We start from the raw sequence: 14,672 nt of genomic DNA, 5'->3' as shown, positions 1-14,672 counted from the left end.
AAGAATTAAGAAGAGGGAAACCATTCTCTTACGCGAGGTCGAAATGGCATGTGCCTATTAGCTGAACCCGTTCCCATTATTACGGTCCGGCCAGGAGCGAGTGACGCTGTGCAAACAAACATTGTCACTTCAACAATCCACGCAGCAGGTCACTCTCTGGTGATGAGACAGCCCTCTCATTTATTTTGTTATTTTTTTTTTTTGTTGTGCTTTTCAAAAGTCTCTGTTGACGCTGACAGCTCATCCTTTGCCCATCGTTCATCCAGCCCATTGCGAACCTCGGAGAAAATAAAAGACCCTGCTTGCGTAATCCGATCAGAGGGGCTGCAAATTGAATTTCGCCCCTCTCAGTGTCCCCTCAGCTGGCTGTCATTAGGAGCAAAGGCTGGCCCTTGGCAGAGGCCCAAACACCAGCTAACTGAATTGGAGATGCTGGAGTCTTGACAGGCCGCAGAAGGTAATTGAGGATCCGGGAGGCGGGGGGTAGGCGAGGGCGAGGCCTCGCGAAATTTGGAGTCTCGAAGATTGCACCGATGGGGGCCCATCTGTGGTAGCGATTGGGCACTCGGAAACCACAGAAGAGGCCTCCATGTGGGGAATATTGATAAAGAAATCATCAGCCGCTTGGAAATCGAGGGGTCAGGCGGACATCTTGTTCCCAATGCACTCTTCCCTTTTTCGGGTAAACGCAGTGGGAAGGCCCGCCCAGTGCAAATGCTTGGCCTTCACTAATGCCATGCGTGCCTGTTTAGATGTAGCGAGCGACTATCCATGATAACTGCATAGAACATTTAACAACATAGACACAGTTGCAAAGGAAGATTAACAGTTTAACATGTCTTTTAAAACATTTTAGATATTCCGACAAAACGAATTGTTTTTTTCTCTCTATCTATATACAGTGTGACAAGGAAAAATGAGCATCTCCATATTAAAAAAAGAGACGCCATTTTCTATATGTTTTCAACCATCACTTTTTAAATAGGACCTCACCGAGACACTGCTACAATAAGGTGACTGTGTAGGCACTGGGAACACCAACACAGTGAAGGTGGATTTTATGCGGTGTGTGTGGCTATCGATTGACGAAAGTGGTCATGGCAGTCTGCTACAAAGATGAAATGTGTCCTTCCTATTGTGAAGGAGGCAAATGCACTGAGTACTTTCGTGTTTGTTCTCATGAAACAGGTCAGATTTGGCCGAGTTCTTAAACTTCATTTTGATAACTGCAATCTATCTCCCCTACTAAACACGCTACATATTCGCCCAAAGAGGGCCTTTTAGGGAAGCATATGTACCATAGCGCTGGTCACAATTTGCACTGTCTCCAAGTGACATTTTGACTATAGAATTGTGCCTCTGATTTTGACACCCGGTTTTTCTTTCCCACGTTAAGGTCTGAATGAATGGTTACTACTTTTCCACTTCTGGCAATAAGTCAATGCACCCACATATGGTCTCTTAACTTCTTTGTAGTAAACTTCACTCAGTATTAACTTTGATCAGTTCATCATCGCCTTTGCTATAATGGACCCATAAAATGGCCAAAGTACGTACACAAAAACATTCTTGACTCCCATAACCCCTTTCATCCAGGCAGCGCTATCAAATCTCATATAACTAATACAACATATCTGGCCCTTAGGCTGAGTTCTTTCACCATTATACATTAAGGCCCAAATCACTCATCCTAGCTCATCAGCAATTTGAAAGAAAGTGTCCACATTACGGAGAATGTGTGTGTGTATCCTATGCTGGCTTCCTGTGGCCAAGTACAGCGGTTGATTATACTGGTAATAGTGGAAATATGACCACTCCAAGATGGTTTCCCGCTGAAATGGAGTCAAAAGTGGCCCTGGAATTTTGTTTCAAAGTGGTCCCATATTATTACACTCTGCAAGCGAATGTAGCGAGCAAGACCAACCCTGCTAAGTATGGTTTGGGGAGTCCTCTCCCCCAAGAAATCTTTGAAGAAAAAGTCCCATTGTTGAATTTTAAAACACATTTGCCCCATGTTAAGATTAAAAAGTAGTTCAACATAACAAAAACGGACATGTGCGACTTGTTAAGAGTGAGGAATAACACACTGAAAGCTTTATAACAAATTCTATACTGCAAATTGATGTGGGAGAGGAGCAGCGATGGAATAAAGGATGGTAGAGAAAGAGTAGCAGAAAACCAGGGCATCAGCACAAACCTGGCCCATGATGCAGATATGATGGGTTATTTATTTATTTCCAATCCACCACTGATCACAGCTGATACGTGCCCCTGTCAAGCAACATGTGAGAGTGGAGAGCCGAGAGGATAACATGGTTGTGGTCTTCTTTGCTCCTATTATGGTTCCAGAATTGTGTTTCTCCCTAATTGATGGTGTTTCCCTTTCAGAAATGTCCATCTGAATCTCTTTCTTATTGGCTGTTTGGTTCGGGGTGCTGCTGCGGCCTAGACACGCTATTATATTCACTACTTTTTGAGGGCTCTCAACGGCACCATCGCTGCTGCCCGGGTCTTGAAACCTACCCTTTCTTTCTAGCATTGTGCGAATAGTCACATACACAGTCATTTACGTATAAACAGGGTTTAGTCTAATTTGTTTTTGATTGTAAAACAGAGACAGGCAGACCTACGTGTTATTCTTCCATTTATCAAGGGCATAGAATTGCCTTTCCTCATTTTCTATGCCGTTGTGGTAGGCTCGGACTGGCCAATATAGAGCAAAAGCGCAATGCCCGAAGTGCAGGTGCAATTTGGTAGTGTGGCCAGTTTTTTTTTCATCAAAGTAGGTTAGTTGTGTGGCCAAAATGGGCCACTTTGAGGACTTGTGCAGTTAGTAGTTTTGACCAGGGTTACTGAACAAATATTCTTTAAAATGCACAATTCGCAACACATTTTACCAACCCACCTACCCCAGGGTGTTTGGTCAAAGGCACGTAAAATGCAATTTTGATCAAAAGTAAAAAGTATTTAAAAAAAAATATATATATATATATATATATAAATTAAAAGTTTGGTCAAATGCAGTTCAAGCACTCTGTCACAAAAGGAATGAGTTGACATGTGCAACTGTGGCCTCCTTTTTCAATGGTGTCTTTGCCAATTTAACACCCCTGTCCAACCTTGAGTCGCTCGCGTCTAGGATATGAATAGTATAGTTCAGCCCCCATGTTTCTATATGCAATTATTGCCAGCTGAGTGCTACATAAGAATTTAGAGAAGTGTCAGGAGTTACAAGATTTGCCTGGCTGTTAGAAACATTGAAATGAGGTGAAATCATTTGTAATTGATGAGACAGGAATGCAGCCTGCAACTATCATAGACATAAACAGGCATATGCAACTGGGTGATGCAGGGTCAAATTCTACACAGCTGACATAACCTGTCCCTAAACGCACCCGTGGAGAGGGGATTGTGCTGCCTGGAAAGTAGGAAATATGCACTAACAAACCAGTAGAGTTTTTTTGCATCTAATGCCCTTCGATCACAATTCAGAATCTGTCATTAAAGAAGTATGGTAGGGACAACGTGTGAGCCTTGATTCTAATATCCTAAGAACGTTCATGTATGTGCAAGATCTGGGGCCTGATTACAGAATCTTGGCACTGTTACAAGTGCAATTGTGCATGATATTAGTAATAGGGCAAACATTGTGCTAGTGTTAAAATGCATTTTTACACCACTGCAAAATGTGCCCTATTGCTAATAGTGAAAAGTATTAGCATTAGGGAAAACATTTCTCTGATGCAAGCATGTGTTTGGTCTCAAAAGTATTACCACTGCAGCAAAAGGGAGGGTTTTGTTTCATACAGTCAATAGGTGAGGCATTCGTGGGACCTAGAAAATATCAGATCTTTTTTACTTACTGATTAATTTCAAGATGCTACGTTCAGGGAGAGTTGGTAGTGTTAGCTCCCTATAGAATATATAAGCTCTTGGTTGTTTTTAACAGTCACCTTGAAGCCCACATACTAATTTAGCACCACACTATCTTTTACCGGAAATTCCTTATTAGGTCTGTTCTTTAGTTATTTTATGATTAACTTTATCACAAGGAATGCCAAGTGCATGGGCAACCCTTTTAAAAGGCAGAATGTTTTCACATGTATATAGAGATTAAGATAGCATAGTGAGCTAAGCTCTCACCCCTGATATCTGTGTGCAGCCTGCAGTGGCAGATTTGAATCACAGCAGGAGCAGCTCGATACATTGAGTACCATTCTGTGGGATAATAATGTCTTCTGTTATTTCAGTGCTCAGAGACCTTTGGGTGTGTAGGGCTAAATGAGAAATACATTATTATTATTAAAGGCAGTAATCGTACATTTTGAAGACCTATTTTTCTGAGGCAAACGTGTTGATGTTAAAAAGATACATTTTCTATTTTTTGAATATTTGGGATTACATTTCATTCAGTAATGGCATACGTAGGAGGTAATAGAGATAACAGAGGCACTCGCAGTGCATGTCACATTTACAAAACTATGTGGAAGTCTGATTGAGCGAAAGAAAAAGAACATGATCAAGTGGTCTTATGGAGAGACACAATTATTTATATATATTTTTTATAAAAATCACTGGGAAAATAATGTATTTTTGCCACAAAAACACGTGCATAATTTACCATTGACAATAGAGCAGAGGGCATGGGTCCTTTACAATGGGATCAAAGACTGACCTGAAGACCAGATGTTGCAGTGGAAGGTGGAAACATAAACCAGGGACGAGCACAGGGCAGAATGACACAGGAACAGGATGTGGAGAGGGTGCTGAATTAAGGATGGAGGGGTGACGGATATGTTCTCTAGGGTTGTCCATGAAAGGTAGGTAGGGAGGAAAACAGATTGGTGCAATAATGTAGAATGCTAGGAAACAGGTTCTTCAGAAAGAAGGAGAGCTTTGAGGTTGGAATTAAATAGTGGTAGACTAGGAGTAGTATGGAGAGGAAAAAGGAAGAACATACCATATTAGGGGAGCAAGGAGAGATAGATAGCGGGACCAACAGGGAGCACAAGGAGCTCAAACGGGTGGCAAGGAGCTGAGCAGATGATTATCTCAATGAGCGAGGAGGAGAGTAGGGAGTGAGATGAGCAGATAGGTTGGCTGAGTCGAGTCCATGGACAGTTTTGAAGTTGATGAGAAGAACTTCATACTTAGCCCTTTGTTTCATAGATAGCTAGCCAATCTTCTGATAGCCACAGGAGACAGGCAAAGTGACAAAGGTTGAAAAGTGTGCGGACTGTGAAGTTGTGGACTTTGTCCAGAGGTGAAAAAGTATAGTTGGGAAGGCCATAGATCAGACTGGCAAAGTAGTCAGATCTAGAATGGGCTACGGAGGAGATTCGTTGTTTAGCGGTATTGAAAGGAAGTAAATAACAGATGTTTCTGATATTGAGGCGGATGAATCTGTCTGCAGTGGCAAATTTGGAGATGAAGAACCAGAAGTTTTGTGATGGGTCAAAGATGACCGCAGGAGCAGAGTAAGGAAGGTGTTAGGAGAGAAGAAGAGGGGAGAAGAGATAGACTGTTTGGTGCAGATGAAAGGTTTAATTCTGTCTTAGTGGAGTTGAGCATGAGCGAGTGAGACGCTTTCCAATATTTAATGGTGGAGAGACAGTTTGACATTTTTGATAACAGCTCATTGGGTAAGGAGTGAAAGGAGAAGATCTGAGTGTTGTCAGCAAAGAATTGATAGGATAAGCTGTAAGAGGAGATCAGAACGCCAAGAGCCAAAGTATAGAGAGTGAAGAGAAGTGGAACAAAGATTGACACTTGGGGAACACAAACAGTAAAGGGGTGAGTGGTGAGGTATGACTGTTCCAGGACACCTGAAAGTGTCTGGGGGCAAGGTATGAAGCAAACCAAGTGGGGACCTTATCTCTGATACCAAGGATAGATAATGTAGAGAGAAAAGGTCAGAATGGTTGACAGTATCAAAGGCAAAGCGGTTGCGAAGAATTCAAATAGCCGATAGGTTTTCATGTCCAGTAGAAAAAATTAAGTTGTTGACTTTGAGAAGAGGTGTCTCGGTAGAATGCAGAGGTCAGAAACCAGACTGAAGAGGGTCCAAGAGGTTGTGAGTATCAAGCAACTCAGCGAGTTGATTGAATACTACTCGCTCTAGGATTTTGGAAAGTGTGGTAGAAGAGACAGGGCAAAAGCTGGCAGGACAGTTGCTCTAGACCAGGTTTCTTAAGGAGAGGGATGCAAGTAGCTGTCTTGGTATCCGCTGAAACATTCAATTGAAAAATAACAAGGCAGAAAATGCGAAATTATTTTATTCAAATTGTTTGAGTTTTTAGCAAATTAAAAGCTGGGGAATGGGGTAAAGGGATATATTAGGGTAGGGGGGTGTTGGTGGGTCTGCGGGTGGTGGGGGGTGTCCCCCCGTATTTCAGGTCAAAAATTCAAATAAAAAAATTGACATGTTCTGCCTCAGTATGTCCTATTGTTGAGAAGTGGAGCAACAATGGGAGCTATGTGCTACACAATGCTACACAATGTGCGGGGACAATGGTTCAGTGGGGACCCAAGGAAGGGTTAGCCTTGAGTAGGGCAATAATCTCATCAGAGTTGGTGGGAACAAAGGAAGACATAGTAGTGGGAGAGGAGGGTAGGAGTGGTGGAGAAAAGGTAGCAGGAAGTAGAGAGCAAGACCATTTGCAGAAAGAGTAGAGCCAATGGAGGTGGATTTAGGAGGTGAGAGAACTGAGTTAAGATATTTTTGGAGGCACCTAGGTTGGAGGATTGAGAGGAAAAGAAAGAGATTGATAGAATTCACATTTGGCAGGGTCAAGAGTAGAGGAATAGTTTTGAAGAGCAGTGAGATAGAGTTGGAGTTAAGAGGATTGTCGTGACCTTTGCCTAGTGCAAAGCTTTTTCCTTTTCCGCATTGTTGTTTTCAGGTTGCAGATGAGAGGGATTAATCCAGGATCATGGAAGGGGAGGATTCAGGAGTGAGTGTCATCAGAGGGCAGTCAGAGGAAAAAGGACGCATAAAGAGCAGTGTTAAACTTAGTGAAAGCTTCTTCAATGGATGGAAAGATGAGAGATAATGGTGTAATTCAGAAAGGTAGTCTCTGAATTTGGAAGAGGGAAACCAGCACCTAATAATAGTTGTAGTAAATGGAGAGAGTGAGAAAGAAGAAGGAGTGGAGATTGACAGATGACAGACTGATCGGCGGGCAGAGAGTTGAGAGTAGCTGAGAATACATTCTGGGGAATTTCCATTTCAATTAGTGGGTGCAGAGTAGATAGGAGAGAGTGAGTGGTTAAGTAGAGGAGAGTTAAAGTAAGTGGATAAAGCAGCAGAGAGACAGGGGAGGTTGAAGTTACCAATGACACTGAGTGGATGATTGGGAGGGTGAGAATTAGTTCGAAGAGGTGGTAGAAGAATTTACCTGCTGGACTATGTGGCCGGTAGAGAGAGATAATATGTATGCCATAGGGGCAGTGATTGTGGAGATGTTGCATTTGAATGAGGGATAATTAGCAAGATATAGGGGAGTAGGAGAGATAGGAAGTTTGGAGCATGAAAACAATCCCTACACCTCATCCCCAGTCAGTAGGGTGGGGAGAGTGAGGCGGGGAGAGTGACTGAAGGTGTATGCAGGGTCAAGAAGGGCAGCAAGGGTTGCAGAGTCAGAGGGAGAGATCCAGCTTTCAGTAAGTGTAATGAGGTAAAAAGAAGGAAAATACAAAAGGAAGAAGTGAGAGACAAAGGAGGTTTTATTGCAGGCAGACTGCGCATTCCAAAGAACAGTAGAAAGAGAATGAGATGTAGAACCATAACGACGTTGAGTCTTAGCAATAGAGAGGCACTCGGGGTAGATGCAAGAAGAGGATGTGTAACGGAAGTTAGGGCTGGAGTAGTTTTTGTGACTAGAAAGAGTAGTGGAGCGAGAAGAGAGGTGGCGTAGAAGAGATGATAGGGATGGGGAGAGAGTTGAGATGGCTCTGAGTGGAGGAGAGTGAAGAGAGAAGTAGAAGGAAAAGGAAGCGATTGCATGAGAAGTTCATGGCGAGGGTTCAGCTGAGAAGAAGCAATTAAGGGTACTTACAGACAAGAAGCAGCACACAGCAAAGCAAAGGCTCATTGGTAAAGAGGTTTCTCATCGACTGGCACAAAGACCAGAGACAAACACATGGTACAGATGCAAATAAGATGTATAGGGGCAGAGAGCTTGACTACGCAGGTGGTATATATATATATATATATATATATATATGTGATCAAGCGCTCAGTGCAGCACGAAACATGTTGTGTCGTAGGACTTACCCCATGGCGTCCTGCCGCTGTTGTTTTTGTTTTGTTGCTATCTTTTTTGGATGACTTAAATAAACTTGTGTCAATTTCGATATGAGTTGCGCATTTCTTTGGGACTGCTGTGGAGATGTCGATGTCCGTTGTCCCACCGGGAGTGCGGTTTTCTTTCCTTCTTGCTTGATATATATATATATATATATATATATATATATATATATATATATCACAACACCAGCCTCACAGAAGCCGGATTGGCTCCCACACCTCGCCGCAACACCCTCTCCTGTTTTAAAGGGAGAGGAGGCTCGCCGCGAGGCAAAGCCGCGTAGGGAAGGCCAGGAGAAAAGGCTGTCATCCCTCTTAGCAGCTCCGCTGCGAGGGGTCTCCTACACTGCAGTTGAGCCGTCCTCTGCTCCTGCATGTATCACCGCCACCAACCCGAGGACGACTACGCGCTCATCAGCTGTTTTTCTGCCAAAAATCATCAAAGGGAGCCATCCCCAACCCAAAATGGCTGCCGTGCCTGTGCCCGTGGAAACCACCACAACACCAGCCTCACAGAAGCCGGATTGGCTCCCACACCTCGCTGCAACCTCCTCGCCTGCTTTAAAGGGAGAGGAGGCACGCCGCGAGGCAAAGCTACGGAGGGAAGGCCAGGAGAAAACGCTGTCATCCCTCTTAGCAGCTCCACTGCGAGGGATCGCCTACACTGCAGTTGAGCCGTACTCTGCTCCTGCATGTATCCCTCCCACCGACCCGAGGACGACTACGCGCTCATCAGCTGTTTTTCCACCAAAGATCATCAAAGGGAGCCATCCCCAATCCAAAATGGCTGCCGTGCCTGTGCCCGTGGTAACCACCACAACACCAGCCTCACAGAAGCCGGATTGGCTCCCACACCTCGCCGCAACCTCCTCTCCTGGCTGCGAGGCAAAGCCGCGGAGGGAAGGCCAGGAGAAAAGGCCGTCATCCCTCTTAGCAGTTCTTCGCTGCTCATCGGCACTCTATGGCGCCCAACGCATCAGAAGAGGTAAGGCTCAGAGCGCATTCCCTTGCATGTCGCCTACACTTGCCCAAAGGTCTGGCCACTGCTGCTATGCGCTCCTTACCCACTCATACCCTGCTCCCCTACCTGTCAGGAACCTCCGCTTACGAACACGCATCGTATCAGCTCCAATGCGACACTATGCTCCGCCCACCAACATCCGCAACCTCAGAGTCTCAAGCAGGTTCCCACGCGGAGCCACCCACCAACACACTCGGGTACGCGGATCAGAAAACTGTCCCAAATTTGCAAACTTCACTGAACATCACTGTGCAACAAAACCCACCTATAATGCCATTAAAGCAGAGACTCTAAAGCACCACAAGGATGTTACTACTCACTATAGTTACCCTGCCTACCATCATGGTTCTGCACACCCTGCACCCACTGATGCCGCCACTGTGCCTATGCCCAATGAACTGCCTGCACCTATTGTTGTTGCCACTGTGCCTATGCTCACTGAACTGCCTGTACCTACTGTTGTTGCCACTGTGCCTATGCTCACTGAACTGCCTGCACCTACTGTTGTTGCCACTGTGCCTATGCTCACTGAACTGCCTGCACCTACTGTTGTTGCCACTGTGCCTATGCTCGCTGAACTGCCTGCACCTACTGTTGTTGCCACTGTGCCTATGCTCACTGAACTGCCTGCACCTACTGTTGTTGCCACTATGCCTATGATCACTGAACTGCCTACACCTACTGTTGTTGCCACTGTGCCTATGCCCACTGAACTGCCTGCACCTCGCACCACACCACAACTTACCCTACAGCCTTCTGCCCACATGCTAAAGTGTGCACTAGTTAATGCTCGCTCTATTCCTGCGCATCCCCTCGACATCCACGATTTGATCACCAAAGACAATCTAGACATTCCTGCCATCACAGAAACTTGGTTAAACGATAGCTCAGGACCTGCCCTCTCCCTAGCCATCCCCACAGACTATACTATCTTCAGGAAAGACCACACTAACCAGAGAGGAGGCGGCATTGCCCTCATAGCCAAGAACTCCCTTAGCATTAGGGAATCACCAGCACACAAGGGACTAAATGGACTCAACTGTGACTACCTCCCACTTAAAATCAATGTGTCACACACCTTCACCATCAATATGCATATTGTATACCGACCACCTGGCCCCTGCACTGACTTCCAAGATTCCATTGTCCACGCTCTATCAGACAATATAAAAAATACATCCCAAACCATCCTCCTGGGTGACTTCAACTTAGGCCTCAATGACCCTAAAGACCAGCACGCTAAAGCGCTTAACAAAGCCCTTAGCAATCTCGGCTTCACGCTTACCATCACTGAACCCACCCACATCAAAGGACGCACCCTGGACTGGTTTAGCCAGCACAACTGCTCCGTCCTGGTCACTGCCAACACCCACCTCCCTTGGTCTGACCACCACTATATCCAATTCAACCTCGCCACTAAAAAAGACTCCGCACCCACTCTGACCCCTTGCCCTGCAGCATTCGCCAAGAGTTCACGTAAACTTACAGTAAAAAACCTGGCACCGTTCCTAATGATCCCCTTGCTACAAACGCCCACCTCCGACAACCCGGAAACTCTCGCAAGCACCTAAAAAAGTGTCATCACCAAAGCCATTGACGCAATTGCTCCCCTAACCCTCAAGAAAGCCAAGAAAATAAAGCACGCCAATTCGTGGTTCTCCAATGACCTACTCAAGCAACGCTCAGAAAAAAGATCCACCCTCTCCACATGGAAAGCCAACACCTCAGAAATAAATAGGGAAGCCTTCAAAATCATCTCAAGGTCATATAAAAACAACGTCATCAAAGCCAAAGCCCTCTCATTTAACACTAGAATCAATGACGCCAAATCCAACTCCAAGGAAATATTCTCCATCTTCAGAGAATTGAAAAAACCCTCAACTCCTCCTCCCACGCTTATCAAGGATGCCAAATGGTGTAACAGCATTCAATCTGCAATGCTAGACAAACTTGACACCCTGCAGGCCAAAATTACTGGCCACCAAAAAATGCTAGAAAAGCTAATTGCTAGCCAGCATAGTAAAGGGCCTACCTCACCAGCACCTAAATCCTCCCCCCCATTCGAATTCAGAGATATCACGGAAGCAGAAGCCATCACCCTGCTTAAGTCTATAAAACCCTCCAACTGCAAAGGGGATGCCTGCCCTGCCCAACTTATCAAAGACTCCTCTTACACCTGTGCTCCCTTTATCACTGCCTTCATCAATGCCTCCTTCAGATCAGGCCTTGTCCCGAAAGATTTCAAAGAAGCTTGGGTACGCCCATTAATCAAAAAACCAACACTCAACCCCACTGTCCCCGGTAACTACAGACCAATCACCACAGTCCCATTCCTGCTCAAAATTCCCCACAAAGCAGCTTATATGCAAGTCCAAAAACATCTTGAAGAAAACCAACTCCTTGGCTTGCGCCAATCAGGTTTCCGCCCAAGACATGGCACGGAATCAGCCCTCCTTGATCTAAAAAACCAAATGGACGACTTGAGGGACTTAGGCAAACCTGCACTTCTCTTACTCCTCGACTTATCCGCTGCGTTTGACTCGGTCGACCACAACACATTGTGCCGCCACCTTGCCTCTGCAGCCAACTTCTCACACAAAGCACGCGTCTGGATCACCTCCTTTCTCCAAGGCAGGGCTATGAAAGTCTTCTCGGACTCGGCCACTGCCGCACCGAGCCTACTTACATGTGGAGTCCCACAAGGGTCTTGCATAGCACCCACCCTCTATAACCTGTTCACCAGGCCACTGTTCAGCATCCTGGATGCCATGGGTATTTCATACACCAATTATGCTGATGATACGCAGGTGTTAATCCCTCTTACAGGTGACTACAAGACTGACATGGCCAATCTTACCGATATATACTCAACCATCCAATCATGGATGGCCGACAACTGGCTCTGTTTAAATAGTGAAAAGACAGAACTCCTACTCATCGGCTCACCGACCACCCTGGGTAACCTCAGTCAGGAATACTCCTCCTTCACCCTTGACAATACACCTATCAAAGTGTCTGACCATGTCAAAACACTAGGCGTCTACCTAGACTCAAACCTCACCATGGACAGACAAGTAAATGCTATCTCCCCCTCATCAGCCTACTATGCCAAAATCATTAATGCAGCCAGACCTTTCCTCTCACAACATAACTGCCTCACCATAGCTAGAGCCATCATTGGATCTAAATTAGATTACTGCAACGCCCTACTATCTGGAACGTCATGTAAAAACCTTTCTAAACTGCAAATAGCGCAAAACAATGCCCTTAGGGCAGCCACTCGGCCGTCAAGGAAAGAACACATCTCAGAAATCAGGAGACAAGTCCATTGGCTCCCAGTCACACAGAGAGTCACGTTCAAAACTCTTTCACTGGCACACAAATGCCTCCATGATACTGCCCATCCATACCTTGTACAGAAAATTGTCAAACACATGGCCGCAAGACCCCTGAGGGAGGGTTACTCCAACCTTATCCAGGTTCCCAAAACTAAAAAAAAACGCACAGGAGGATCCAGCTTCCCTACGATAGCTGCCTCACAGTGGAATGCCCTCCCGCCTAGCCTCAGAATGATTCAATCCCATCTTGCGTTCCGCAAAGCACTCAAAACACATCTCTTCACCTAACCAACATAGCATGCTTTGTTTCCTGTGTTTCTGTATGCTCAAAGAAAATGTTGACTAACTGTATCCTGTAACTAAGAGACCTTCTGGTCAGATGTAACCACACCAATGAAAATTCTTGGCAAACTCCTGTAACAAGCGCCACGATACCCCTGGGCTGTACGTGCGCTTTACAAATGTGAATAAATAAATGGCCACGGTAGTGGCCATGTAGTTATGGTTAAGTTGGTGTTTCCATAGAAAGAGCACTTTTTGGGCGGCATATAACTTCGCGCCCCCTGGACGAATCCACACCAAACTTTGCAAAAAAAAGTATGTGGCCCACTCTGAATTTCTTTGCAAAGTTTGGTGAGGATTCGTCCAGGGGGGGGAAAGTTAAAGGGGGGGTCCCAAAATGTCTTTTTTTCCCATAGAGTGAATGGGAAATTTTTTTTGCTCGCGCCTACAGCCCAAACCGCTGGACGGATTTTCACCAAATTTGGACCAGGAGCAGCGGCTTGGTCCCGAAAGCGTGCGTTTGCAAATTTGGTGAAAATCCGTCCAGTAGTTTTTTTTTTAAATGGCCAAAAAATAGGTAAAAAAAAATTAGTGATATCTGTGCTCGGTCTGCGGACACACTTCCCTGTTGGCTCCGTGGACAGTGTCCTGATTGGCCGAATGGCTTACGTCATGTCCGTGAACATATGGCATGTTCGCTGATTGGACGGTTTTAAGCGTGAAGCGCGTCAGATTTTCGGTAGCGCCCACCATCTTGGAGTCGCGGACGTCCGCGGACAGCGCGATGAAAGTTTGTTCAAAATGTGTATTTAGTAGAGTGTGTTGGTGTGTAAAAGTGTTTGGGGAGGATGGGAGGGTATGAGATAGGTTAAATGTTATGCTTTTTTATGTGGTAGACGTCATTTTTGTGTTCGATTTGTCTGCGGACATCACAGGTGTTCTGAAATGTTCTAAATAAACTGAATGGGGGGTGTTCTGAGGACTCAATATGTGTCTGTTTTGTTCGCAAGCAAGCTGAAACTGTTCTAAGAACACTTGCGGTGTCCTGAAATTTTCGCAAATAAACAAAATGGGGGTGTTCTGGGGACGCTGTCCGTCTTGTTCGTTGTCAAGTTGTAAGTGTTCTAAGAACTCTCGCGTTGTCCTGAAATGTTCGTTGGGGTGTCCTGAAGACGCTGTCCGTATTGTTCGATGGCAAGTTGAATGTGTTCTAAGAACTGTCTCGGTGTCCTGAAATGTTCATAAATAAACAAAATGGGGGTGTGTTCTAAGAACACACGCGTTGTCCTGAAATGTTCGTAGGGGGTGTCCTGAGGACGCTGTCCGTATTGTTCGTTGTCGAGTTGAAAGTTTTCTAAGAACTCTCGTGGTGTCCTGAAATGTTCGCAGGGGGTGTCCTGAAGACGCTGTCCGTATTGTTCGATGGCAAGTTGAAAGTGTTCTAAGAACACTCGGGGTGTCCTGAAATGTTCGCAAATAAACAAAATGGGGGTGTTCTGAGGACGCTGTCCGTATTGTTCGTTGTCAAGTTTAAAGTGTTCTAAGAACTCTCGCGTTGTCCTAAAATGTTCGCACATAAAAAAAATGGGGGTGTGTTCTAAGAACACACGCGTTGTCCTGAAATGTTAGTAGGGGGTGTCCTGAGGACGCTGTGCGTATTGTTCGTTGTCGAGTTAAAAGTGTTCTAAGAACTCTCGCGGTGTCCTGAAATGTTCGTAGGGGA

The sequence above is a fragment of the Ambystoma mexicanum genome, chromosome 5p (genome assembly GCF_040938575.1).
Source record: "Ambystoma mexicanum isolate Mex_15411 chromosome 5p, UKY_AmexF1_1, whole genome shotgun sequence".
Classification (NCBI taxonomy): domain Eukaryota; kingdom Metazoa; phylum Chordata; class Amphibia; order Caudata; family Ambystomatidae; genus Ambystoma; species Ambystoma mexicanum.
This window is presented reverse-complemented; position numbering follows the sequence as displayed.